Source organism: Tachyglossus aculeatus, chromosome 6 (assembly GCF_015852505.1).
Source record: "Tachyglossus aculeatus isolate mTacAcu1 chromosome 6, mTacAcu1.pri, whole genome shotgun sequence".
Lineage (NCBI taxonomy): Eukaryota > Metazoa > Chordata > Mammalia > Monotremata > Tachyglossidae > Tachyglossus > Tachyglossus aculeatus.
This window is the reverse complement of record NC_052071.1, coordinates 6,444,051-6,469,858: the sequence shown is the minus strand read 5'-3', so window position 1 is coordinate 6,469,858 and position 25,808 is coordinate 6,444,051. Positions and strand designations below refer to the sequence as shown.

Below are 25,808 nucleotides of genomic sequence, written 5' to 3'. Positions count from 1 at the left end.
ACTTGATGGTAAATTTCCTATGGACATTGACTTAAAATCTCCCTAAGTCCATACAGATACATTAGAAATCACTGTGATAGATTCAATTTTCTCCACTGATTACTGGCTTTGGGTAATATTTTCTGTGAGGAAAATTTTCACAGATACCAGTAAAGTTTTTTTAGGCTTCTCTCGTTCTCTGTTGCAGCGCTACTGGAGAAAGAATCCCTGTTGTAATATTGGAAAATTTTGGTGAGGGTCTGTGATCAAACCAGATGGATACTTTACAGGGACTCGCATTGTCCACATCATTGTGGAGTGAAGGGAATCTCTCAGGTAGGGAAAGCAAAAATATCAGTTCAACGTACCAGCTGCCTCCACACAACTTAGGAGAATTAAGTGGTACCTATTGTGTTCTAGGAAAACGTCAGGGTGGGTGTGTGCTCCAACAGAGACCGTCTTCTCCTCAACGGCGACTTGGTGACCAGGACATCCACAGGGGACAGAAGAAGCTGACTACCTGGTGGGGAAAACAATAAGTATCTCAAATTACTTCTCAGGTAAGAGAGGAAATTCTAATTCTGTACTCTACAAATAAACCTTTGAATATTTACCTCATGAATATTTACATGAAACCTTATAAAAAGGAGAAATTATTCACACAGCTTTTTGCTAATTTGTTTTCAGTGGAAGAAAGTTTACGTTCTCTATGCTTGCATTTCAGTCAAGGAGAGAGAGAGGTGGTAAAGCCCTGAGACAACTACACAGAGTCAAACAGAATGTTAAGTAAGGTTTCCTTCAAAAATAAAAATGAGAAAACATCAAAGTAGGCTAAAAAGAAACTTGATTTGTAAATTTCCCGAGCAAAATTCATAGGCCTGTAGCTCTGTGTTGTAGCATTATTGGAGAAAGAATCTACGTCTTTATCTAGGAAGCTGGTAGTGAGGCTTTGTGCTTAAAACCTGGTTGATTCTTTTTCAGGAAGATGGACTGCCTGCCCAAGTCCCCTGTCTTTTCAGAGGACACCTCAGGCAGGGAAGCCCGGAGCTGCCAATTCCCACTTCCAGCCCCTGCCTCTGAGCCAGGTACTCAACCAGGAGAATCCTGTTTGCCTGCCAGGTACTGCCAGGTTGGCAACAACAACAGGGAGGGGAGGTGGGGAAGAGAAATTGAGTGCAGTTCTAAATATGAGGGGTAGATGTTTCTAAGGGTTTTATATGTATGTTCGTTTGGTTTGTCTGAAAAATTGGGAAGAAATTGAACCTGCTGGGAGGAGAAAAGGAAAAGGGTGGGGGAGTGTTTTTTTTCTGGGAATTGGTTCTGCTCTGTGGTGTCACTTTCATACCTGAGGAAATATCCTGAGGAGATTCCAGGTGGACAGAGCCAGGCCAAAGGAGGAGGAAGAGGAGGGAGAGCTACTTCGGATTCAGCAGACCGGGACACTCGCCAAGAACATGAGTAGCAGAGAGAATGCCTGGCACACACACAAAAAAATAAGTACCCGAAAATGGATTCCTGATATCAGAAACAAAATTTGATTTTTTTGTTTTCCAAACGTTCCTTTAAAACAGTTGCCTGCCACCATTATTATTTCATTACAAAATATTTCCCTTGAACTTTCAAGGGAGAATCTTTTAAGGCTGCCCTCTCAGAACTTTTTCCCCAATCTGTTTTCAGTGGAAAAAACTTAGTATTTCAGTCAGGGAGAGATAGGTGGTGCATTAGGTGGCATGAGTTAATCATGCCAAATGAGGGAGATAAAGGGAGGTTACCCAGGAAAAACCTGAGTAGGAAATTTAAAAGGCAGGTGAAAAGGAATTTGATTATAAATTTCCTCAAGAGATTTACTTTAAATTCTCAACACCAAATCTTTTCCTAAACATCATTGTGAAAGGTACGGTTTTCTCCACTGACTACTGGCACTGGGTAATGTTTTGAGTGAGGAAAATGATGAACTTGAAGAGGCACAAGCAAAATGTCTTGGTCTCCAAGCTCTCTGATGCAGCATTATTGGAGAAGAAATCCCTACTGTTATCTAGAAAGATGCTGGTGAAGCTTGTTGCTCAAACTCAGTTGATTCTTTCCAGAAACTCGCATCGCCCACGGCTTCATCCGTGACTCCGGAGTTCAGTGGATGCCTCAGGTTAGGAAGCCTGAATGCCAGTTCCAGCTCCCAGCTAAGGTGCTCAACTCGTGAAGACAGGTCTCCCCTCCAAGGAACCCACATGGTCCTAGCAGTTTCAGGGCAAGAAGATGGTGAGTAAGAAATTCCTCTGTTTTAGAGATAAGACTGTGGGAAGAAGGTAGGACCTTCTGTCAGGGATGAATAGATTGATCAACTTTTGCTACAGCTCTTCTGCAGGTGAATCTGAGTGTTGAAGGAACGCTACTTCTCGGCGACTTGTGGGATTTTTGGTTTTTGCTAAATATTTCATCCTAGGAAATAATGAAGCTATTTATCCTGCTTGAAGAGTAAAGGGATAGGGGCTGGGGATTCGTCACAGTTTAGTTCTGCATTTTGTGTCCCTCAGGTGCCTGAGGAAGTACTCTGAGGAAATCTACTGTGAGGAGGACCAGGGCAACTAGAGAAAAACTGCCTATGGTCCAGCTTGCCCATGCAGACCAAGACATTTGCAGTGGAGATAAAGAGTTGACTGTCTGTCTTAAAAGTAGGTACCTTAATTTATTTTGGATGCTGGAGAGAAAATTCTATTTCTTAGTTTTCTAAGTTTACCCTTGAAAAAAAACTGTTCACAATGGTGTATTTGACATCAAAATTTTCCTTTTTAATTCTTTCACCAAAATTAAAAATGGACTGATGAAAAGATGGACATTAGTTGATATTTTTCTCACGTTTTTCCCCAATCTGTTTTCAGTGCTAAGAAAACTAGACATTCTCAGCTTTATACCTTTGAATTTCAGTCATGAAGAGATAGGTGGTAAAGGTAAGCTTTGTGGCAATTAGGCCAAGTAAAACAGAATGTTAACTGGGAAAAAATAAGAATAGGAAATTTCAAAAGTAAGCAAAAAGGAATCTGATGGTAGTTTTCCTATGGAAATTGACAATCTCCTTAAAGCCACATAGATAGATTAGAAATCACTTTGACAGATACAGTTTTCAAAGACATCAGTGAAATTTCTTAGGCCTCTCTTGTTCTGTGTTACAGCATATTGGAGAAGAAATCCCTGTGGTAATCTTGGAAAATTTTGGTGAGCGTTTGTGCTCAAACCAGGTTGATTCTTTTCAGGGACCTGGGCTGCCCACATTACTGTGGAGTGAAGGGGACCTCTCAGGTCGGGAACGCTGAAGTGGAGCAGCTGCCTCCATCCAACTGGGACAAACAGGTTTTAAACACCCCCCCCCCCCCCCCCCCCCCCCCCCCCCCCCCCCCCCCCCCCCCCCCCCAGGATATCGACTACAATACTGGAAACAGCCACAGGGCCTGACGGTGGTGAGTGAGAAATTCCCGTTCTAAGGATTAGGTGAAGGAGGCAAGGTGGAACCTACCGTTGAGGGATGAACAGGTAGATCGATTTCTGCTATAGCCTGTCTGCAGATGAAGTTGTGTGTTTGAACTGCTATTCTTTAGATTTTTGTCTGAAGAACTTAGGAAGGGATTTAGCCTCCTTGGAGGGGGAAAAGAAAAAGGGGAGTGGGACTGCTGGGTGTTTGTTCTACACTGTTGCATCTCTCAGGTGCTTGAGGAAATACCGCGAGGGAATCCATGGGGGACAGAGCTGGGCTCACTGGAGGAGGGGAGCTGATCCAGCAGACCTGTAGAGATCGGGAAACTCAAAGAAAGGAAATTGGAGCTGACTCCAAGACTCAAAAAAAAATAAGTATCACAATTCATTTCTAATGCTGTAGAAGAAATTCTGTTTTTAAGTTTTCCAAATATACCCTCGAAAAAGCTGTTTTCCACGGTTGTTTTTTTCATCTCAAATATACTTCTCTTAAACTTGATATCCAAAATAAAACTAGGGAAGCTTCTTAATATTTTCCTCACAGAACTTTTCCCAAATTTGTTTTCCGGGGAAGAAACTCCAGGTGTTCTGTACCTTGACATTTCAGGCAGGAAGGGAAAGGTGATGCAGTTGGCAGTCAGTCAACTAGCCACAGTTAAATAGAACGGAAACTGAAGTTAACTAGGACAAGTGGGAACGGGAACCTCTAAAAATAGGAAAAAAGGAAAGGTAGTGTGGATTTCCTCAGGAAATTTACAAAAACCAAAAAATAATCTTACTAGGGATCATAGTGATAGATTTGATTTTCTCCCCTGACTACTGACATTGGGCATTGTTCTAAGCGAGGAAATTGAAAAACTTTTTTTTGAAAGTTTTATTAAGAGCAATGAAATTTCTAAGGCCTGAAATTCTGTGATGTCACCTTATCGGAGAATGACTCCCAGTTATTGAGGTAAATTTCGGTGAAACTTTGCCTTCAGGCTCCACTGATTCTTTTCAGGAAGTCCGTACTCACTGCGCCAGTTGCCTGCATCGCCAGAGTTCAGGGGACGCTCCCGACCGGGATGCCCCAGGTGCCAGTTCCAGCTTCGGCTACCTCAGCCCCGCCAGGGTCTCCGCCGGGAGAGTCGTGTTTACCCGTCGGACACTCACGTGCTAGCTGCAGCGGCAGAAAGGGAAGGCGGTGAGTGGCAAATTCCCCGATTTGAAGGATTAGCGGTAGGCTAGAGCAAAGGATGGTCTATTGTTGAGGGATGCGTGCAAGAATCAATACTCGAAGAACCTTTGAACAAAATGCTGATTAGTGGGAATTAATTTGCGTCATCTAAAGTTTATGTACTGTCATTTTTGGGATGAGACCTATAAAATTACTTTTTAAATGAGAAACACAAATTAGCTGATAGTGGGGAATTATTATATGGCTTCCTAAGTGTTTACCTGAACAATTGATCCTGGAAATAACTGGAATTTTATACTCTGAAATTGCGGATATTTTTGGCTTTTTAGGAGTTTGTCATTCATTGTACTATGCAGATAATAAAAGCTATTCGGTAGATTGTAAAAATGCAACCACTTAACCTTTCCTGTCACTGTCAAAGGTCTCCCAGAAAAGTATAGCTGTCCAAAGCTTTCGTACCTGTGAGCACAGGAAGATGTTCCAAGATGTTCTCCAGAAGGAATCCAGCCTATACCTGCATCTTGAAGGCAGCTGCACTCAGCCAAGGGGAGGGCGAGGAGGGCCTGGTGGCGAGATTGTGGCAGACACCAAAGGTAAGGGAGAAGGGAAGATGTGGGGAGGGTGATGTGAGGGAAAGCTGGATTCAGATCCTCTAAGGGGAGGAAAACGCTAATCGGGGCAATCGCCTGGGTTGAGCTTTTCCAATCATTTCATAATACTTATGGAGTGCTTATCACATCCCCTTCCCTGATTATTTTTTCATCTTCCCACAAACCACTTCAAGGCCACCTAAGCACATGTGCTGGTGGGCAGGGGTGTGTGATGACTACACAAGGGCTTGGGTGACTAGTTCCTTCTCCTTTCTGTGTGTATAGTCTGTAATCATGAAAGGCTTCAAGATGCCACGTCTGCCACACTCAGCAAGAAAACCAAAATATTCACTAAATATTGATGGGGACAAACTGACCAAAAATACAGTACTAATTTTGAATCAGTATTGTGATGTCAATAAAGTGAGTTTGGACTTGTATTTTTTCCTTCCAAAGGATTTGACCAAAAATCAGAAACTCCAAATGGCTTGGATTTCCCCAAGTAAAGCGACTTGGAAGAGGGAGGACAAAGATGAGGAAAATGGAAGGCTGGATCAAGCTGCAGCAGCCCATTGGGCAAGAGATGGATAAAGGGAAACTCTTTTAAACCCGAGGCACACCCCCAGAAGCTTGTGAGAGTTCCACCCCAGGCGTTTATGGCCAGGAAGGTGGAGGGAGAAAGAAAGCAAGATTTGAGATCAAAATGGAGAGAAACTCACATTCTCCCCCAAATCCCTCTAGAACCACATTGGAAATCCACCTCCATTAATTTATGTCAAGGGAAAAGAGGAAAGTGTTGTCTGGAAATATCTAGTGCGGCGTCCAAAAAAAAAAAAAAAAAACCACTCCAATTTTTGTGTCCCAGCTCTTGGAGAGGTTGATTGGCTTTCATGCCAAATATCCTTCTGAATTTTCTTCGGGTCTTCAAGACCTGGTTACTTTTTTTCCATTTAATTCTTCATAGCCTGAGTTCCTGAGAGGGCAGAGGGGGAAAAGGAGAGATTGGCTTCATGCCACATAGCCTGCTTGGATTTTCACTGCAGGTTTTCACAGCCTGTTTAATTCTCCCATTTAGTTCTCTCCTTTAGATCTTCAGGCCTGGTTAATTGCCTCCTTCGGGTCTTTATGGCCTGTGTTCTCCAGAGGGCAGAAAGAGAATTTGAATGGTAAATGGGATATTTGAATTGAGCCTTGTATCCCTGGTGAACTTTCACTGCAGGTCTTTAAGGCCTGTTTAATTTTCCCACTGCCCTTCGGGTCTTCATGACCTGATTGTGTTTCCACTGCAGGTCCTTACCACATGTGTACTTGAAAGTCAAGAGAATATTTGAGAGAGAAAAGTAGGGGCTTCTTGCCGTTTGACACGTTTGAATTTCCATGGTGGGTCTTCAAGGCTTGTTTAATTCTCTCATTTAATTATTGCCTTTCAGGTCTTCACGGCCTGCAAATTCTCTCCTTTGGGTCTTCAAGGCCTGGGTCCTTAGAAAGCAAAGAGAACATTTGAGGGGAAAGAGATGGTCTTCATGGCCTGTTTGGTCCTCCTATTTAATGATGTCCTGTTGAGTCTTCACAGTCTGCTCAGTACCCCCAGTTATTCCCTCCTGCAGGTCTTTACGGCCTGAGTATTTAAAAACAAAATGTGATGGTTAGAAGGAGAGAGGGACTTCAGCTCCATATATATTGTTTGAAGTTCCACTTCCAGTCTTCAAGGCCTGTTTAATTCTCTCATTCAGGTCTTCATGGCCTGTTGAATTCTCCCTTTCGGGTCTTCACGGCCTGTGTACTCAAAAGTGGAGAAGAACATTTGAGGGGGAAAAAGGAGAGATTGGCTTCATGCCATTTATCTTCTTGGAAAATCCACTACAGGTCTTCAAGGCCAGTTTAATTCTCCCATTGAATTCTTTCCTTTAGGTCTTCATGGCCTGGGTACTAGAAACCCCAAGAACAGAGGAGAGGAAAAAGGAAAGATTGACTTCATGTCTTTCATCCTGTTTGAACATCTCCAAGGCCTGGTTAAATCTCCCATTGAATGAATTATCCCCTGTTTGGGTCTTCAGGGCCTTTTTAGTTAATCTCTTTAATTCTCTGCTTCAGGTCTTCACGGCCTGTTGTGGTCAAAAGCAGAGGGAACATTTGAGGGGGGAAAAAGGAGAATTGGCTTCATGCCATTATCGTGTCTGAATTTCTTCACAGCCAGTTTACTTCTCCCATTCAATTCTCTCCTTCGGGTCTTCAGGGCTCTCATTTATTCCCCCCTGCAGGTCTTCAAGGCCTGTTTAATCCTCTCCTTCAGGTCTTTATGACCTGCAGAGAACAGAGAGAATATTTGATGGGCAAAGGAGACATTTGACTTATATGCCATGTATCCTCTATGAATTTCCACTGCAGGTCTTCAAGGCCTGTTTAATTCTCCCACTGTCCTCCGGGTCTTCATGGCCTGTTTGTCTTTCCACTGCAGGTCTTCACCGCCTGTGTACTCAAAGGCAAAGAGAGTATTTGAGGGGGAAAAGGAGAGACGGGCTTCATGCCCTTCATGCCGTTGGAATTTCTGTGGCAAGTCTTGAAGACTTGTTGAATTCTGTCATTTAATTCTCTCCCTTCAGGTCTTCATGGCCTGCATAATGCTCTCCATCAGGTCTTCACGGGCTGTGTACCCAGAAGCAGAGAGACCATCTGAGGTGGAAAAGGAGAGATTGGCTTCATGCCATTGATCCTGTCAGAATTTCCACTGCAGGTCTTCAAGGCCTGTTGACTTCTCCTATTCAGTTCTCCCCTTTAGGCCTTCATGGCCTGTTAAATCCTTTGTTTCAGGTCTTTATGACCTGTGTTCTCCAGAGACCGGAGAGAGTATTTGAAGGGCAAAGGAGAGATTTGACTTATATGCCATGTGCCCACTGCAGGTCTTCAAGGCCTGTTTAATTCTCCCACCATCCTCCAGGTCTTCACGGCCTGTTTATATTTCCACTGCAGGTGATCACTGCCTGTGTACTCAAAAGCGAAGAGAATAATTGAAGGGGGAAAGGAGAGTGGGCTTCATGTCCTTCATTCCATTGGAATTTCTATGGCAAGTCTTCAAGGCTTGTTGAATTCTTTCATTTAAGAATCTCCCTTCAGGTCTTCATGGCCTACATAATGCTCTCCTTCAGGTCTTCATGGGCTGTGTAGTCAAAAGCAGAGAGAACATTTGAGGGGGTAAAGGGGAGATTGACTTCAGGCCATTTACCCTCTCAGAATTTCTACTCCAGGTCTTCAAGGCCTGTTTCATTCCGCAATTTAATTCTCCCCTGCAGGTCTTCATGGCTTGTTCAATCACTTCCTTCAGGTCTTTATGACCTGTGGTCTCCAGAGAACAGAGAGAATATTTGAGGAAAACAGGAGAGATTAGCTTCATGCAAAATCTCTCAGATCACCCTCTACCCCAGGCCTTAATGGCCCTGGCTGTGAGAGAGGAAACATTTGAGGTGGCAATAGAGAAGAGCCTCGGGATAATTCGTCCCACTACACCTGGAAGAGTTTTCCCTTGATCCTCTCTCCCTGGCTGCTCAGCCTTCTCAGCGGAAGACAAAGTCCCGCAGGTCCTCTGCATCAGGTAAGAGGGGGTGAGGGAAAGATGGAACCTGTATTCTAGGGGAGGGCACGTTTAATGAACTAGTTGGTGTGCTCTGAAACAACTGACTTCTCCTTCACGTCTCCTTCCCCTGAATTTGCAGATCTGCAGCCCCCCCACTCCACTGGGTCATCCGCTCATGCCTCTCCTGCCTCTCCCATAGATTCAGCAACCTCAAAAGGTTCAGCTCAGACTCCGCAACAGACCAAAGAGAAAGAAACAGTTAGGTGGGAGCTCTTCAGGAGGTGTGTCAGGGGCACAGATAAAGTGACCGTTGCCTGCAGTATTATACGGACCCAGGTCCCGGAACTGGCTCTGGGAGGGAGCCCGCTAAGTAATACCTGTGTTCTATTTGGGAGAAAATTTACTAGAGATGAGTGTTGATTCTACAGGCTATCTCTGTGTATATGTGTACATTCAAGAATTTAACATTATTTTCTACCCACCTACAGGGCCAGCGTGGATGAAACAAGGCTTGATGTGGGGGACACTCGGCTGCAGAAGAGGAGGAATGGAAAATGGGCCACTCTGGTTGGAGAAAATCAGGCAGCTCTTAAAAGAAACCGTTGGGGGTCCAAGCCACTACTTCCGGTCTTTATGGCCCAGACTATTGGAAAGGGAAAAGAAAGTATTTGCAATGTGCAAAAACCTCTTTGTTTAATCTTAACCCTGGAGCCTCCTGGGTTAAGCCCAGCCCAGGGATATATCCTTTCCCATCTCCCTCAATTGTTTTCCACAAAAACAAACTGGATTTGCAACTACCCAATCAATGTTCAATGGAATATTATTTTTTTTATCTAATTTAAATAATGTAAAGATACAAACAGTTTCTGCAGGGGTCAAATCAGGTTTTTTTTTAGCCGATAAACTAGTTAAAATAAAATAATTAGAAAATAAGGCTAGGAAACACAAAACTCAATAAAATACTTTCAAATTAAAATTAAGAATTTAAATCCTCACTGACATATAAAAACACACAGAGCACTCAAACCAATAAACTAGTTAAAATAAAATAATTATAAAATAAAGCTAGGAAATAGAAAACTCAATAAAATAGTTTAACATTAAAATTAAGAATCAAAAGCGTTTTTGACATAAAAACACATATAATACTCATTTCCATTGGACATGGATAGGTGTAGCTTTTTCAGGATAAAGAAATAACTCGGTTCTATGCATTCGGGATACGAGAGATGGGAAAGCATATGCTCGTTTTTTTGGTTATCCCCGGTTTGGTTAGGTTGCCAAACATCCTAATCCTGTTTCCCGCCACTAGTTCTCTGGGTGACGCTGGGCAAGTCACTCCATTTCTCTGTCCCTCCGTTCCCTCATCTGTAAAATGGGGACTAAGACTGTGAGCCCTTTACGGGATAGGGATTGTGTCCAACCTGAGTAGCTTTTATCTACCCCATTGCTCAGTACAGTGTCTGCCACATGGTAAGTGATTGACATATACCATTTTTTTTTTTAAAAAAAGTGGCTCAGTAATATCCGTCGGGCCCCACCAACTTATTTCTGGGGCAAATCCAGCCTGGTTTTCTAGTGATTTAGAGCTCAGCATTTGTTGGATTTTAAAATACTTGCTCTTTGTTGGGAAACCCAGGGCAGCTCCTGCTTCAGCTGGGGAAGTTTTGAGTATTGGCTTCTCACAGCGCCGAGCGTCTAGGGATGGAGTCGGTGAGGCAGGTGGAGTCCGGCGTTCCAGGCTCGGTCTCGCCCACCCGGGACAGCGGGCACCGGGCCCCATCCGGGAGTAGTACGGAGTCTCCGTGAGGAGCAGAGAAGGTCCTCGGCAGCCCCTTGGGAGGAGGTAGGAGGCGGGGGGCGGCGAAGATTTCCCGGGAGGATGGGCTTACACTCACCCGTCATTTCGGAGTGGGCCTCGAGGGTGAAAAACCATCGAGCCAATAGAAGGGCCGTGCATTCTCCCCGGCCTTTCCGCTTCAAAATCCGCGGGGAGGACTTCTGTTCCCTCCGGCAGGAGTCCGTCGGCCTTCCCGCCTCCTGGAAGAACGAGATGAAGATACAGGCGGAGCAACAGGGCATCCCCGGCTAGCGAAGGAGTGGTGTGTCTACGTCGGCACCAGTGCCCGGGCCACTGCCCCTGTGGCCCCATATTGCAGGGGGGTGGCAGGGGCAGCACGGCAGGAGGGGAGCGGTGGGAGGCGAACGAAGGCTTGAGACACCAGATGTGCCACCAGAATGCAAGTTCTGATCCCACTGCGGCACTGCCACTAGGTGCTCCCCCCACCATCCCCAGTGAGGGGATTGTACACAGGGGAGACGGTGGCAGTGCAGGGGAGGGAGGGACAGGAAAAAGGGGAGTGTTTGGGGTGAGGGCTGGTTCTCCACTATCTTCCGTCTCCATCCCCTTGCCTCTCACACTCTTCCCTCCCCTCAGTCCAGACTTCAACCACAATAGCCCCCTCTGGTTCCTGGAGCACAGCCCTCTGGCCTAGCCGTGATCCCGCTCGTTTGGAAGTGACCACCAGCCTGCCGGTAGCCACCGGGAAAGAAACCCGACCTGCACTTCAGCACCACAGTCGAGACAGCCCTCGGACCACTGCCTCAGGACGCCCAACGGAGCCCGGGACCGTCGCTGACCATCGCCAACCCTCCCCCTTAGACATGCCCGGTGAGTCTCTGGACTAGAATCCCTGGGAATAACTACTACTCTGCATTACCCCACTTTTGAGCCTGAGGATCTTCCCTTCATGACTTGAGCATCTTCTCTGAAATGGGGTGCGATCTGTGGAGGCCAACCCAATGGTAGACAGAAAATGCCGTTGAGTTCCTTTTTCCAAGGGAATTTGTTAAGCGTCTGCCACTTGTGGAACCCTGGCTGTAAACACCTGGATAGGTGTAAGGTCATTAGTTTAAACAAAGCCCCTGTCCCGCATGGGGCCCCACCAACTTATTCCAGGTGAAAATGTAGCCCGGTTTTCTAGACATTTGAGCTCTGCCTCTGTTGCATTTTAAAATATTTGCTCTTTGTTGGGAAACCCAGGATAACTCCTTCTTCAGCTGGGGAACGTTTTAGTATTTGCCTCTCACAGAACAGAGTGTCTAGGGATTTAGTTTATGAGCGTTTACGATCCAGGCTCGGCCTCACCCACCTGGGGCAGCGGGCACCGGGCCCCATCTAGGAGGAGCAGCACAGAGTCTCCCTGAGGATAAGAAAAGGCCCTCGGCACCCCTTGGGCAAAGGTAGGAGGCGGGTGGTGGGGGCAGGAGCGATTTCCCGGAAGGATGGGCTCACCGGCCACCCAGGGCAGAAAACGTTGGGCTGACAGAAGAGCCGTGTATTTGCCCCGGCCTTTCCTTTTCAAAATCCAGGGGGAGGACTTTTGTTCCCTCCAGCAGGAGCCTGTCAGCCTTCCCGCATCTGGAAGAAAGAGATGAAGATACAGGCGGAACAACAGGGCATCCCCGGCTAGCGAAGGAGTGGTGTGTCTACGTCGGCACCAGTGCCCGGGCCACTGCCCCTGTGGCCTCGTATTGCAGGGGGGCGGCAGGGGCAGCATGGCGGGAGGGGAGCGGTGGGAGGCCAAGGGTTGAGAAGACACGTGTGCCACGGTGGAACAGAAGGTTTGATCTCACGGCAGCACTGCCACTAGGTGCCCCCCGATCCTCAGTGAGGGGACTGTACGGGGGGGACGGTGGCAGTGCAGGGGAGGGAGGGACGGGAAAGAGGGGGTATTTGGGGTGGGGGCCGGTTCTCGACCATCTTCTGTCTCCCTCCCCTTCCTTCTCACGCTCCTCCCTCCTCTCAGTCCAGACTTCAACCACAATAGCTCCCTCCGGTTCCTGGACAACAGCCCTCTGGCCTAGCCGTGATCCCGCTCATTTGGAAGTGACCATCAGCCTGCCGGTAGCCATCCGGGAGCAACCCCAACTCGTCTTTCATCACCACAGCCGAGACAGCCCCCGAACCACTGCCTCAGGATGCCCAACGGAGCCCGGGACCGTCACTGACCATCACCAACCCTCCCCCCTTAGATACGCCCGGTGAGCCTCTGGACTAGAATACCTGGGAATAATAACAACTCTGCGTTAACCCCAACCTTGAACCTGAGGGTCTTCCCTCCTTTGTGGATTGAGCCTCTTCTCTGAAAGGGGGTGCGATCTGTAGAGGTCAATTAGGTGGTGGACAGAAAATCCCTCGGAGTTTTTAAGTTCTTTATCAATGGAATCTGAACCTGCCATGTGTCAAAGCCTGCTCTGAACACACGGTAGGTACAATTTAATTAGGTTTGACAACGTCCCTGTCCCGCATGGGGCTCTTGATCCTACGTAGGAGGGAGAACAGGGTTTGACTCATTGGGTGTGAGGAAGTGGAACTGAAGATCTGATCCCACTGCAGTACCGCTATTAGGCACCCCCACCCCCACCCCCTGACCCTCAGTGGAGGGATATCAGGGAGGGGACGGTGGCAGTGCAGGAGAGGGAGGGAAGGAGGGATTCTGGGGGTGGGGGCTGCTTCTCCCCTCCTCTCTACCACCTTCAATTCTCCTCCCTCCTTTCTTCATTCTCTTCCTTCACAAGTCTTCTACCTCCCCTCTGAACAAAACACCTATTTAGGACAAAAGCTTCCTGGGCCCAGTCGTGAACAGATGCCTGTCACCAACCGGAAACAGACCGGGACACTCACCAAGAACATGAGGAGCAGAAAGAATGCCTGGCACAAAAAAAAAATAAGTACCCCAAAATGGATTTCTAATATCAGAAACAAAATTTGGTTTGTTCATTTTACAAACATACTTTTAAAAAAGTTGCCTGCCGCCATTATTTTTTCATTACAAAATATTTCCCTTGAGCTTTCAAGGGAGAAACTTTTAAGACTGCCCTCTCAGAACTTTTTCCCCAATCTGTTTTCCGTGGAAGAAACTTAGTATTTCAGTCAGGGAGAGATAGGTGGTGCAGTAGACTTGAGTTAATCATGCCAAATGAAGGAGATAAAGGGAGGTTAGAGTAGGAAATTTAAAAGGCAGGTGAAGAGGAATTTGTAAATTTCTTCTAGAAATTTCCTTTAAAATCTCAACACCAAATTCTTTCCTAAACATCATTGTGAAAGGTACGGTTTTCTCCAGTGACTGTTGGCACTGGGTAACGTTTTGAGGAAAATGATGAACGTGAAGAGGCACAAGCAAAATGTCTTGGACTCCAAGCTTTCTGATGCGGCATTATTGGAGAAGAAATCCCTACCGTTATCTAGAAAGATTTTGGTGAAGCTTGTTGCTCAAACTCAGTTGATTCTTCCCAGGAACTCGCATCGCCCACGTCTTCATCCGTGACCCTGGAGTTCAGTGGACGCCTCGGGTCAGGAAGCCTGAATGCCAGTTCCAGTTCCCATCTGCCTCCACCCTGCTAGATGCTCAGCTGGTGAAGACTGGTCTACTCTCCAAGGTACCCACATGTTGGTAGCAGCTTCAGGGCAAGAAGATGGTGAGTAAGAAATTCCTCTGTTTTAGAGATAAGATGGTGGGAAAAAGGTAGAACCTGTCAGGGATGAATGGATTGATCAATTTCTGCTACAGCTATTCTGCAGGTGAATTTGAGTGTTGAAGGAATGCTACTTCTTGATGACTTGTGGGGTTTTTCTTGTTGTTGCTAAATATTTCATCCTAGGAAATAATGAAGGTATTTATCCTGCTTGAAGAGAAAAGGGAAGGGGGCTGGGGATTCGTGGCAGGTTTGTCCTGCATTTTGTGTCCCTCAGGTCAGAAGTACTCTGAAGAAATCTCCTGTGAGGAGAGCCAGGCCCACAAGAGAGAGAGCTGCCTATGGTCCAGCTTTCCCACGCAGAGACATTTGCAGTGGGGATAAAGCATTGACCGTCTGTCTTAAAAGTAAGTACCTTAATTTATTTTGGATGCTGGAGAGAAAATTCTATTTCTATGTTTTCTAAGTATACCCTTGGAAAAAAAACTGTTCTCAATGGTGTCTTTGCCTACAAAAATTTCCCTTTTAATCATTTCACCAAAATAAAAAATGGACTGATGAAAAGATGGACATTAGATGATATTTTTCTCACTTTTTTCTCCTGTCTGTTTTCAGTGTTAAGAAAACTAGACCTTCTCAGCTTTATACCTTTGAATTTCAGGCGTGAAGAGATAGGTGGTAAAGGTAAGCTTTGTGGCAATTAGGCCAAGTAAAACAGAATGTTAACTGAGCTTAAGTGGGAAAAAAGAAGAACAGGAAATTTTAAAAGTAAACAAAAAGGAATTTGATGGTAATTTTCCTATGGAAATTGACTTAAAATCTCCTTAAAACCATATAGATAGATTAGAAATCACTGTGACAGATACAATTTCTCTACTGACAACTGGCACTGGGTAATATTTTTTGTGAGAAAAAGCAATTTTTAGAGACATCGGTGAAATTTCTTAGGCCTCTCGTTCTGTGTCGCGGCACTACTGTAGAAGGAATCCCTGTGGTAATCTTGGAAAATTTTGGTGAGGGTTTGTGATCAAGCCAGGTTAATTCTTTTCAGGGACCTGGGATGCCCACATGACTGTGGAGTGAAGGGGACCTCTCAGGTCAGGAACACTGAAGTGGAGCAGCTGCCTCCATCCAACAGGGACAAACAGGTCTACCCCTCAGATATCGACTACTATGCTGGAAACAGCTACAGGGCCTGAAGATGGTAAGTGAGAAATTCCCATTCTAAGGATTGGGTGAAGGAGGCAAGGTAGAACCTACCGTTGACGGATGAACAGGTAGATCGATTTCTGCTGTAGCCTGTCAGCAGATGAATTTGTGGGTTTGATTTGCTGTTCTTCAGATTTTTGTCTGAAGAATTTAGGAAGGGATTTGGCCTCCTTGGAGGGGAAAAGGAAAAGGGGAGTGAGACTGCTGGGTGTCTGTTCTGCACTCAGGTGCTTGAGGAAATACCACGAGGGAATCCATGGGGGACAGAGCTGGGCTCACTGGAGGAGGGGAGCTGATCCAGCAGACCTGTAGAGATCGGGAAATTCACTGAAAGGAGATATGGAGCCGACCACAAGACTCAAAAAAAAAAAAAATAAGTATCGCAATTCATTTCTAATGTTGTAGAAAAAATTCTGTTTTTTAGTTTTCCAAATATACCTTGGAAAAAGCTGTTTTCCACGGTTGTTTTTTTCATCTCAAATATACTGCTCTTAAACTCGATATCCAAAATAAAACTAGGGAAACTTCTTAATACTTTCCTCAAAGAACTTTTCCCAAATTTGTTTTCAGGGGAAGAAACTCGAGGTGTTCTGTACCTTGACATTTCAGGCAGGCAGGGATAGGCAGTGCAGTTGACCAAGTCAACTAGCCACAGTTAAACAGAATGGAAACTGAAGTTAACTAGGGCAAGTGTGAAGTGGAAATTCTAAGAGTAGGTAACAAGGAAATTTAGTGCTTATTTCCTCAGGAAACATACTTAAAAACCAAAAAATAATCCTATTAGGAGTGATAGTGATAGGTTTGATTTTCTCCCCTGACTACTGACATTGGGCATTGTTCTAAGTGAGGAAATTGAAAAACTTTTTTTTATCAAGAGCAGTGAAATTTCTTAGGCCTGTAATTCTGTGATGTCGCCTTATCGGAGAATGAGTCTCAGTTATTGAGGTAAATTTTGGTGAAACTTTGCCCTCAGACTCCACTGATTCTTTTCAGGAATTCTGTACTCACCGAGTCAGTCACCTGCATCACCGGAGTTCAGGGGACGCTTCCGGCCGGGATCCCCCAGGTGCCAGTTCCAGCTTCGGCTGCCTCGGCCCAGTAGGTTCTCCGCTGCGAGAGTCGTGTTTACCCCTCGGACACTCACGTGCTACCTGCAGCGGCAGAAAGGGAAGACGGTGAGTGGCAAATTCTCCAATTAAAAGGATTAGGTGTAGGGAAGAGCCAAGGACCATCTGTTGTTGAGGGATGCATACGTTAATCAGTATTGGAAGAACCCTTGAACAAAATGCTGAGGAGCGGGACTGAATTTGCGTCCTCTAAACTTTATGTACCGTCATTCCTGGGATGAGTCTTTTAAAATAAATTTTTCAATGAGAAACACAAGTTAGGTGATGTGGGGAATGGTTATTTTACTTCTAAAATGTTTCCCTGAATAATTGATTCTGAAAATAACGGGAATTTTATACTCTGAACTCGAGATAGCAAACTAGTCTGTTCAGATCTTTACCAATAATGGGATAGAGGGGAACAATGACAACTCTGAAGGACAGAAGTCACTCAACTTCTGTTGTACTGTCCCAACTGCTTGGCCGGAAGGTTTGCACCCCACAGAGGTCCAGAAAGTTCCATTAACTGTGGTGCCATATTAAAAATAATAATAGTAATAATAATAATAATGGCATTTATTAAGCACTTACTATGTGCAAAGCACTTTTCTAAGCACTGGGGAGGTTACAAAGGGATCAGGTTGTCCCACGGGGGGCTCACCGTCTTAACCCCCATTTTACAGATGAGGTAACTGAGGCCCAGAGAAGTGAAGTGACTTGCCGAAAGTCACATAGCTGACAATTGGCGGAGCCGAGATTTGAACCCATGACCTCTGGCTCCAAAGCCTGTGCTCTTTCCACTGAGCCACGCTGCTTCTCATAAAGTTGTATTGAGAAAATGAAGTAGTGGTCACATAATATAGGTTTATAGCAGGCTTCTTGAATATTTTCTTTGAGTGAATACAATAACTTACAATAGGTCTCTAAGGAATACCTGACTGTCAGTATTCATTGTAGTTTTTAAATATACTTGTGATTAAATTGAGACTTTCTGGATTGATTTTTTTAAAAAAGGAAGAAAAAGTAAAAGGGGGAAAGACCCCAGGCAGTTGCAGCAGCAGCAGAAAACCATTCTGTTCCGAGGAGGAAATGTGGTCCCTAGTAGCCGGTCACAAGGTGAGGAGTCGTCCGGCTAAGGGTAAAATTAAGAGGGAATGACTGGTTTTCCCATTGACAAAAAGCACACTTTAATACAGGACTGAATTATAGTCCCAGTCATTTGTTTCCCTACAGGCTCCAGTCCTCCTTAGATTCAGAAGTACTTTCTGATGGAAATGTTTGCCCTTTTAGAAGTTTGTCATTCGTTCTCCAATGCTAGTTACGATGCCCGTTAATAATAGGTAATCAGTAGGAATCTAAAAATGAAGTCACTCACCCTTTCCCATCATCGTCACGGCTTTCACAGAAAGGCACCGTCGCCCCGAAGCCTTCGTATCCACGGGCACAGGAAGATGTTACAAGATGTTCTCCGGAAGGAATCCAGCTTCAGACCTGCATCTTGAGGGCAGCTGCACTCAGTCAAGGGGAGGGCGAGGAGGGCCCGGGGCTGAGAAGGTGGCAGACACCAAAGGTAAGAAAGAAGGGAAGATGTGGGCAGGATGATGTGAGGGAAACCTGGATTCAGATCCTCTAAGGGGAGGAGAAGGCGAATTGGGGCAATTGTCTGGTTTGAGGGTTTCCAATCATTTCATAGTGCTTATCCCAACTCCTTCCCTAAATAGTTTTTCATCGCTGCACAAACCACTTCAAAGCCAATTGAGCACACGTGCTCGTATGTGATGTGTATGCAAGGGCTCGGGTGACTAGTTCCTTCTCCTTTCTATGTGTATAGTCCATAATCATGAGAGGCTTCAAGATGCCATGTCTGCCACACTCAGCAAGAAAACCAAAATATTAACTGGGGCAAACTGACAAAAAAATACCATGCTAATTTTGAATCCATATTTTGATGTCGGTAAAGTGGGTTTGGACTTGTATTTTTTCCCCTCCGAAGGATATGACCAAAAGTCAAAAACTCCAAATGGCTTGGATTCCCGCAAGTAAAGTGACTTGGAAGAAGGAAGACAATGATGAGGAAAATAGAAGAATGGATCAAGCTGCAGTCCACTGGGAAAGAGATGGATAAAGGGAAACTCTTTTAAACCCAAGACACCCCTCCAGAGGCTTGGGAGAGTTCCACCCCAGGCCTTTATGGCCAGGAATGTGGAGGGAGAAAAACCAGATTTGAGATCAAAATGGAGAGAAATTCACATTTTCCACAAAATCCATCTAGAACTGCAGAGGAAATCCACCTCCATTCATTTATTTGAAGGGAAAAGAGGAAAGTGTTGCCCGGCAATATCTAGTGCAGCTTCTTAAGTAAAAAAAAAAAAAAACACTCCAATTTTTGTGTCCCAGCTCCTGGAGTGAACGACTGGCTTCATGCCAAATATCCTGCTTAATTTTCTTCAGGTCTTCAAGACCTGGTTACTTTTTTCCCTTTAACATTTCACAGCCTGTGTTTCTGAGAGGGCAAGGGGGAAAAGGAGAAACTAGATTCATGCCACCATATCCTGCTTGAATTTCCACTGCAGGTTTTCACAGCCTGTTTAATTCTCCCATTTAATTCTCTCCTTCAGATCTTCAGACCTAGTAAATCGCCTCCTTCGAGTCTTTATGGCCTGTGTTCTCCAGAGGGCCGAAAGAGAATGTGAGGAGTGAAGGGGAGATTTGACTTGAGCCATGTATCCTTAGTGAATTTCCACTGCAGGTCTTCAAGGCCTGTTGAAGGCCCCCACTGCCCTTCATGGCCTGATTGAGTTTCCCACGGTGCATCCTGAACACCTGCGAATTTGAAAGCCAAGAGAATACTTGAGAGAGAAAAGTATGGGCTTCTTGCCATTTGACATGTTTGAATTTCCATGGAAGGTATTCAAGGCTTGTTGAATTCTCTCCTTTAACTATCTCCTTTCGGGTCTTCACGGCCTGCAGATTCTCTCCTTCAGGTCTTCAAGGCCTGCCTCCTCAAAAAGCAAAGAGAACATTTGAGGGGGAAGAGGTGGTCTTCATGGCCTGTTCGGTCCTCCTATTTAATGGTCTCCTGTTCAGTCTTCACTGCCTATTACCCCCATTTATTCCCTCCTTCAGGTCTTTACGGCCTGAGTACTTGAAAACAAAAAGTGATGGTTAATAAGAGAGACGGACTTCAGCTCCATGTATCTTGTTTGAAGTTCCACTTCCAGTGTTCGAGGATTGTTTAATTCTCTCTTTCGGGTCTTCACGGCCTGTGTACTCAAAAGCAGGGAAGAACATTTGCCTTGAAAAGGAGAAGGAAAAGGAGAGATTGGCTTCATGCCATTCATCTTCTTAGAAAGTCCAGTGAAGGCCTTCAAGGCCAGTTTACTTCTCCCATTGAATTTTTTCCTTCAGGTCCTTGTGGCCTGGGGAACTCGAATCCCCAAGAATGGGGGAAAGGAGAGAAAAGAAAGATTTGGCTACGTACCCTTCATCCCATTTGAAATTCTACTGCAGATATCTAAGGCCTGTTTAACGCTCCCTTTGAATGAATCATCTCCTGTTTGGGTCTTCATGGTCTATTTATTTAATCCATTTATTTCTCTGCTTCATGTCTTCACGGCCCATGCATTCAAAAGCAGAGGGTATATTTCAGGGGGGAAAGGAGAGAATGGCTTCATGCCGTTTAACCTCTCAGAATTTCCCCTACAGGTCTTCAGGGCCTGTTTACTTGTCCCATTCAATTCTTCCCGGCAAGTCTTCAGGGCTTATTTCATTCCTCAAATTAATTCTCCCCTACAGGTCTTCATGGCATGTTTAACCCTCTCGTTCAGGTCTTCGTGACCTGCGTGCTCCAGCAGAGAGAATACTTGAAGGGCAAAGGAGAGATTTGAATTATATGCCACATCTCGTTTCAGAATTTCTACTGCAGGTCTTCAAGGCCTGTTCAGTTCTCCCACTGTCCTCCAGGTCTTCATGGCCTGTTTGTCTTTCCACCGCAGGTCTTCACCGCCTGCGTACTCAAAAGCAAAGAAAGTATTTGAGGGGGAAAAGGAGAGATGGGCTTCATGCCCTTCATCCCATTGGAATTTCTATGGCAAGTCTTCAAGGCTTCTTGAATTCTCTCATTGAAGAATCTCCCTTCAGGTCTTCATAGCCTACGTAATGCTCTCGTTCAGGTCTTCACGGGCTTTGTAGCCAAAAGCAGAGGGAACATTTAAGGAGGTAAAGGGGAGACTGGCTTCATGCCATTTATCCTGTCAGAATTTCTATTGCAGGTCTTCACGGCCTATTTTCTTGTCCCATTCAATTGTCCCCTGCAGGTCTTCATGGCTTGTTTCATTCCACAATTCAGTTTACCCCTGCAGGTCTCCATGGCCTGTTCAATCATTTCCAACAGGTCTTTATGACCTGCGTTCTCCAGAGAACAGAGAGAATGTTTCAAGGGCAAAGGAGAGATTTGACTTATATGCCACATATCCTTTGTGAACTCCCACTGCAGGTCTTCAAGGCCTGTTTAATTCTCCCACTGTCCTCCAGGTCTTCATGGCCTATTTGTATTTCCACCACAGGCCTTCACTGCCTACATACTCGAAGGCAAAGAGAATATTTGAGGGGGAAAAAAAAGAGATGGGCTTCAGGCCATTCACTCTATTTGAATTTCTGTGGCAGGTCTTCAAGGCTTGTTGATTTACATCACTGAACAATCTCCTTTCAGGTCTTCAAGGCCTCTTTAATTCTCCCATTCAGTTCTCTCCTTCAGGTCTTCATGGCCTGTGTACTCAGAAGCAGAGAAAATGTTTGAGGGGGAAGAGGAGAGATTGGCTTGGGGACACTCATCCGGTTTGAAATTCCACTTCGGGTCTTCGAGGCCTGTTAAGTTCTCCCATTTAATTATCCCTCATTGGGTCTTCACAGCCCGCTGAATGTTCCCATTCAATTTTCTCCATCAGGTCTTGACAAGCTGGGCACTCGAAATCCAAGTGAATAATAGAGGGGATGAGGAGTGATTGGCTTCATGCCACTTACCCTGTTTGACATCCCATTGCGGGTCTTCAAGGCCCGTCGAATCCGTTTCATTCTCTCATTCGGGTCTTCATGGCCTGTTGGAGTTTCCTCTGCAGGCCTTCAAGGCTTATTTCATTCTCCCGTTTAATTCTCTCTTTCAGGTCTTCATGGCCTGGGAACTCTAATGGAAAAGGAATATTTGCTGGGGAACAGGAGAGACCGGCTTCATGCCGTTCACCCCGTCTGCTTGGCCTGTTTAATTCTCACACTTAATTCTCTCCCTCAGGCCTTCATGGCTTGTCAAATTCACTTTTAGGTTTTGTCGACCTGTTTAATTCCCACATTCATACTGTCTGGCTGATTTCATTATTCCATTCAATTCTCCCTTGCGGGTCTTTACGGCCTGCTGAATTCTCTCCTACAGGTCCTCTCAGTCTGTTCAAAAGTCTTCATGGCTTATTTAATTCTCCCACTAATTTGTCTCCTTCAGGTTTTCAGAGCACGTTAAACTCCTTCTCTTCAGGTCTTTAGGGCCTGTGTTCTCCAGGGAACTGAAAGATTATTTGAGGAAAAAAGGAGAGATTGGCTTCATGCAAAATCTCTCAGATCACCCTCTACCCCAGGTCTTAATGGCACTGTCTGGTAGAGAGCAAACATTTGAGGTGGCAGTAGAGAAGACCCTCGGGATAATTCCTCCCACCACCCCTGGAAGGGTTTCCCCTTTATCCTCTCTCCCTGGCTGCTCAGCCTTCTCAGAAGAAGACAGAGTCCCGCAGGTCCTCTGCATCAGGTAAGAGGGGCTGCGGGGAGGATGGGACCTGTATTCTAGGGGAGGGCACGTTTGAGAGTCCTTTGGATTCTCATTAGGAAGAAAGCAGGATGGATCCCACACGCGCCCTGAGGACACCATAAATGGGTGAACATTTCACCCTGGGATAAACATTTTAATGTTATCGTACTTGAGTATGTGCTCTGAGGTTCTATGGAATATAATTCAGACCTAAGGCAAAATGGAGCCTGGGCAATAAATATCTCGCAAGCCCTCAACTTCCTTTCGCCTGTGTGAAATCGCTGAGAAACGGTCCTCGGTCGGGCTTCCAGAATGGTTTGTGTTTTCCCTGAAATGGGATTTCTCTGTGAAGCCTCTAGATATCCCACAGGCCTAGAGAAAGACCAGTAGGCCTGTGGGCTCTTGCCTCCCAGCTTGCTCTAGAGCCAATGACCTTGATGTAGCTTGAGGATCAAATAATGAGTTAGTGGGTGTGCTCTGCAACAACTGACTTCTCCTTCCCCTGAATTTGCAGGTTTGCAGCCCTCCCACTCCATCGGGTCATTAGCTCACGTCTCTCCTGCCTCTCCCATGGAAGCAGCAACCTCGGAAGGTTCAGCACAGCCTCCTCAAAGGACCAAAGAGAAAGTTAAGGTGGGAGCTCTTCAGGAGGTGTGTTAGGGGCACAGATAGAGTGACCGTTGCCTGCAGTATCATACAGACCCAGGTCCCGGAACTGGCTCTGGGAGGGAGCCCGCTACATAATAACTGGGTTCTATTCAGGAGAAAAATTACTAGGGATGAGTGCTGATTCTGTAGGCTATCTCTTTGTCTGTGTGCACAGTCAAAAATTTAATCTTATTTTCCACCCACTTACAGGGCCAGCGTGGATGAACAAAGACTCCATCTGTGGTACACGGCTGGAGAAGAGCAACGGAAATCCGGCAACTCTGGTTGGAAAAAATCAGGCAGCTCTTAAAAGAAACCCGTTGCGGGTCCAAGCCGCAGCTTCCGGTCTTTATGGCCCAGACTACTGGAAAGGGAAAACAAAGTATTTGCATTGTGCAAAAAGTCTTGGTTTAATCTTAACCCTGGAGTCTCCTGGGAAGAACTCCTTCTCCCCTCACCCCAGTCTTCAAGCCCCAGGTGCTGAAGGGAGGGAGAAAATTACTTCTTGCTGTATAGCCCCATCAAACCATCAGCTCCTCCTGGTCTTTGGGGCTTAGGGCAGGAGGAAAGGAAATCTGCAGAAGCCAAGAGGGAAATGGCTCCGGGCAGAGTCCGAATAATCTGGGGCTTTTTTTTTTAAATCAACCTCTGGCCTACAGGGCCGGGTTTCAAATTTCAACAAGAAAAACGGGCAAAGTTCTATGGCATCATACCAAAATTATGATGTACCATCCAAATGACTAAAGCCCAGCCCAGGGATAAATCCTTTCCCATCTCCCTCCATTGTTTTCCACAAAAACATACTGGATTTGCCACCACCCAATCCATGTTCAATGGAATATTATTTTTATCTAATTTAGATAATGTAAAGATAAAAACAGGTCCTCCAGGAATCAAATCAGATTTTTTAAGCCGATAAACTAGTTAAAATGAAATAAAAATATAAAATGAGGCTAGGAAACACAAAACTCAGTAAAATACTTTAAAATTAAAATTAAGAATTAAAGTCCTCACTGACATAGAAAAACACAGAACACTCAAACCAATAAACTAGTTAAAGTAAAATAATTATAAAATAAAGCTGGGAATACAAAACTCAATGAAATAGCTTAACATTAAAATTAAGAATTAAAAGCCTCACTGACATATAAAACGCACATAATAGTCATTTCCATTGGACGTGGATATGTGGAGCTTTTTCAGAATAAAGAAATAACCCTCTTGGGTCTATGCATTCGGAAGAGGAGAGATGGGAAAGCGTATCTTTGTCTTTTTGGTTATCAAACATCCTAATCCCGGTTCCCGCCACATGTCCGCTGGGTGATCCTGGGCAAGTCACTCCATTTCTCTGTCCCTCCGTTCCCTCATCTGTAAAATGGGGACTAAGACTGTGAGCCCTTTACGGGAAAGAGATTGTGTCCAACCTGAGCAGCTTCTATCTACCCCAGTGCTCAGTACATTGTCTGGCACAGGGTAAGCAATTAGAATATACCATTTAAAAAAAAAAAAACTGGCTATGAGGAAGTGAGCTCAGTAAGATAAATCAGGCCCCACCAACACACTGCAGGGGAGAATCCAGCCTGGTTTTCTAGTGATTTAGAGTTCTGCATTTGTTGGATTTTTAAATACTTGCTGTTTGTTGGGAAACCCAGGGCAGCTCCTTCTTCACCTGGGGAACTTTTGAGTACTGGCTTCTCACAGCGCCGAGCGTCTAGGGATGGAGTCGGTGAGGCAGGTGGAGTCCGGTGCTCTGGGCTCGGTCTCACCCACCCGAGGCAGCAGGCACCGGGCCCCATCCGGGAGGTGCAGCATGGAGTCTCCGTGAAGAGCAGAGAAGGCCCTTGGCACCCCTTGAGCAGAGGTAGGAGGCGGGGGGTGGGGGGCGGGGGAAATTCCACGGAAGGATGGTCACCCTCGGAATGGGCCTCGAGGGCGGAAAAGCGTCGGGCCGACAGAAGGGCCGTGCATTCGCCCTGGTCTTTCCGTTTCAAAATCCGCGGGGAGGACTTCTGTTCCCACCTGCAGGAGCCTGTCGGCCTTCCCACGTCCAGGAAGAATGAGATGAAGATACAGGTGGAGCAACAGGGCATCCCTGGCTAGCCAAGGAGTGGTGTGTCCACATCGGCACCGGTGCCCGGGCTACTGCCCCTGCGGCCCCATATTGCAAGGGGGCGGCAGGGGCCGCAGTGGGGAGGGGAGCGGTGGGAGGCAAAAGGTTGACACACCAGATGTGCCGCAGTGAAACGCAAGTTCTGATCCCACGGCAGCACTGCCACTAGGTGCCCCCCCCCCCCCCCCCCCCCCCCCCCCCGATCCCCAGTGAGGGGATTGTACGGGGGGAGACGGTGGCAGTGCAGGGGAGGGAGGGACAGGAAAGAGGGGAGTGTTTGGGATGGGGGCTGGTTCTCGACCACCCTCCGTCTCCATCCCCTTCCCTCTCATGCTCCTCCCTCCCCTCAGTCCAGACCTCAACCACAATAGCTCCCTCCGGTTCCTGGACCACAGCCCTCCGGCCTAGCCGTGATCCCGCTCGTTTGGCAGTGACCACCAGCCTGCCGATAGCCATCCGGGAACAACCCTGACCCATCCTTCATCACCACAGCCGAGACAGCCCCCGAACCACTGCCACAGGATGCCCAACGGAGCCCAGGACCGTTGCTGACCATTGCCAACCCTCCCCCTTAGATACGCCCGGTGACCCTCTGGACTAGAATCCCGGGGAACATAACTACTCTGTGTTAACCCCAATTTTGAGCCTGAGGGTCTTCGCTTCTTTGTGACTTAAGCTTCTCTG

At 46.1% G+C, this 25,808-nt stretch overlaps 3 long non-coding RNA genes across 3 annotated transcripts; all 3 read left to right on the top strand.

Annotated features, from left to right (window-relative positions):
- The first annotated feature begins 403 nt into the window (after positions 1–403).
- Positions 404–1,917, top strand: LOC119929486. Its single transcript, XR_005451564.1, has 3 exons — positions 404–539; positions 961–1,064; positions 1,353–1,917. It is a non-coding gene; the product is annotated as an uncharacterized LOC119929486 (long non-coding RNA).
- Positions 1,918–5,061: 3,144 nt separating this feature from the next.
- On the top strand, positions 5,062–9,593 carry LOC119929485. The gene is made up of 3 exons (XR_005451563.1): positions 5,062–5,214; positions 5,668–8,800; positions 9,271–9,593. It is a non-coding gene; the product is annotated as an uncharacterized LOC119929485 (long non-coding RNA).
- An 11,836-nt stretch (positions 9,594–21,429) lies between these two features.
- LOC119929484 lies at positions 21,430–24,374 on the top strand. The gene is made up of 3 exons (XR_005451562.1): positions 21,430–22,366; positions 22,881–22,999; positions 23,225–24,374. It is a non-coding gene; the product is annotated as an uncharacterized LOC119929484 (long non-coding RNA).
- Positions 24,375–25,808: the final 1,434 nt, after the last annotated feature.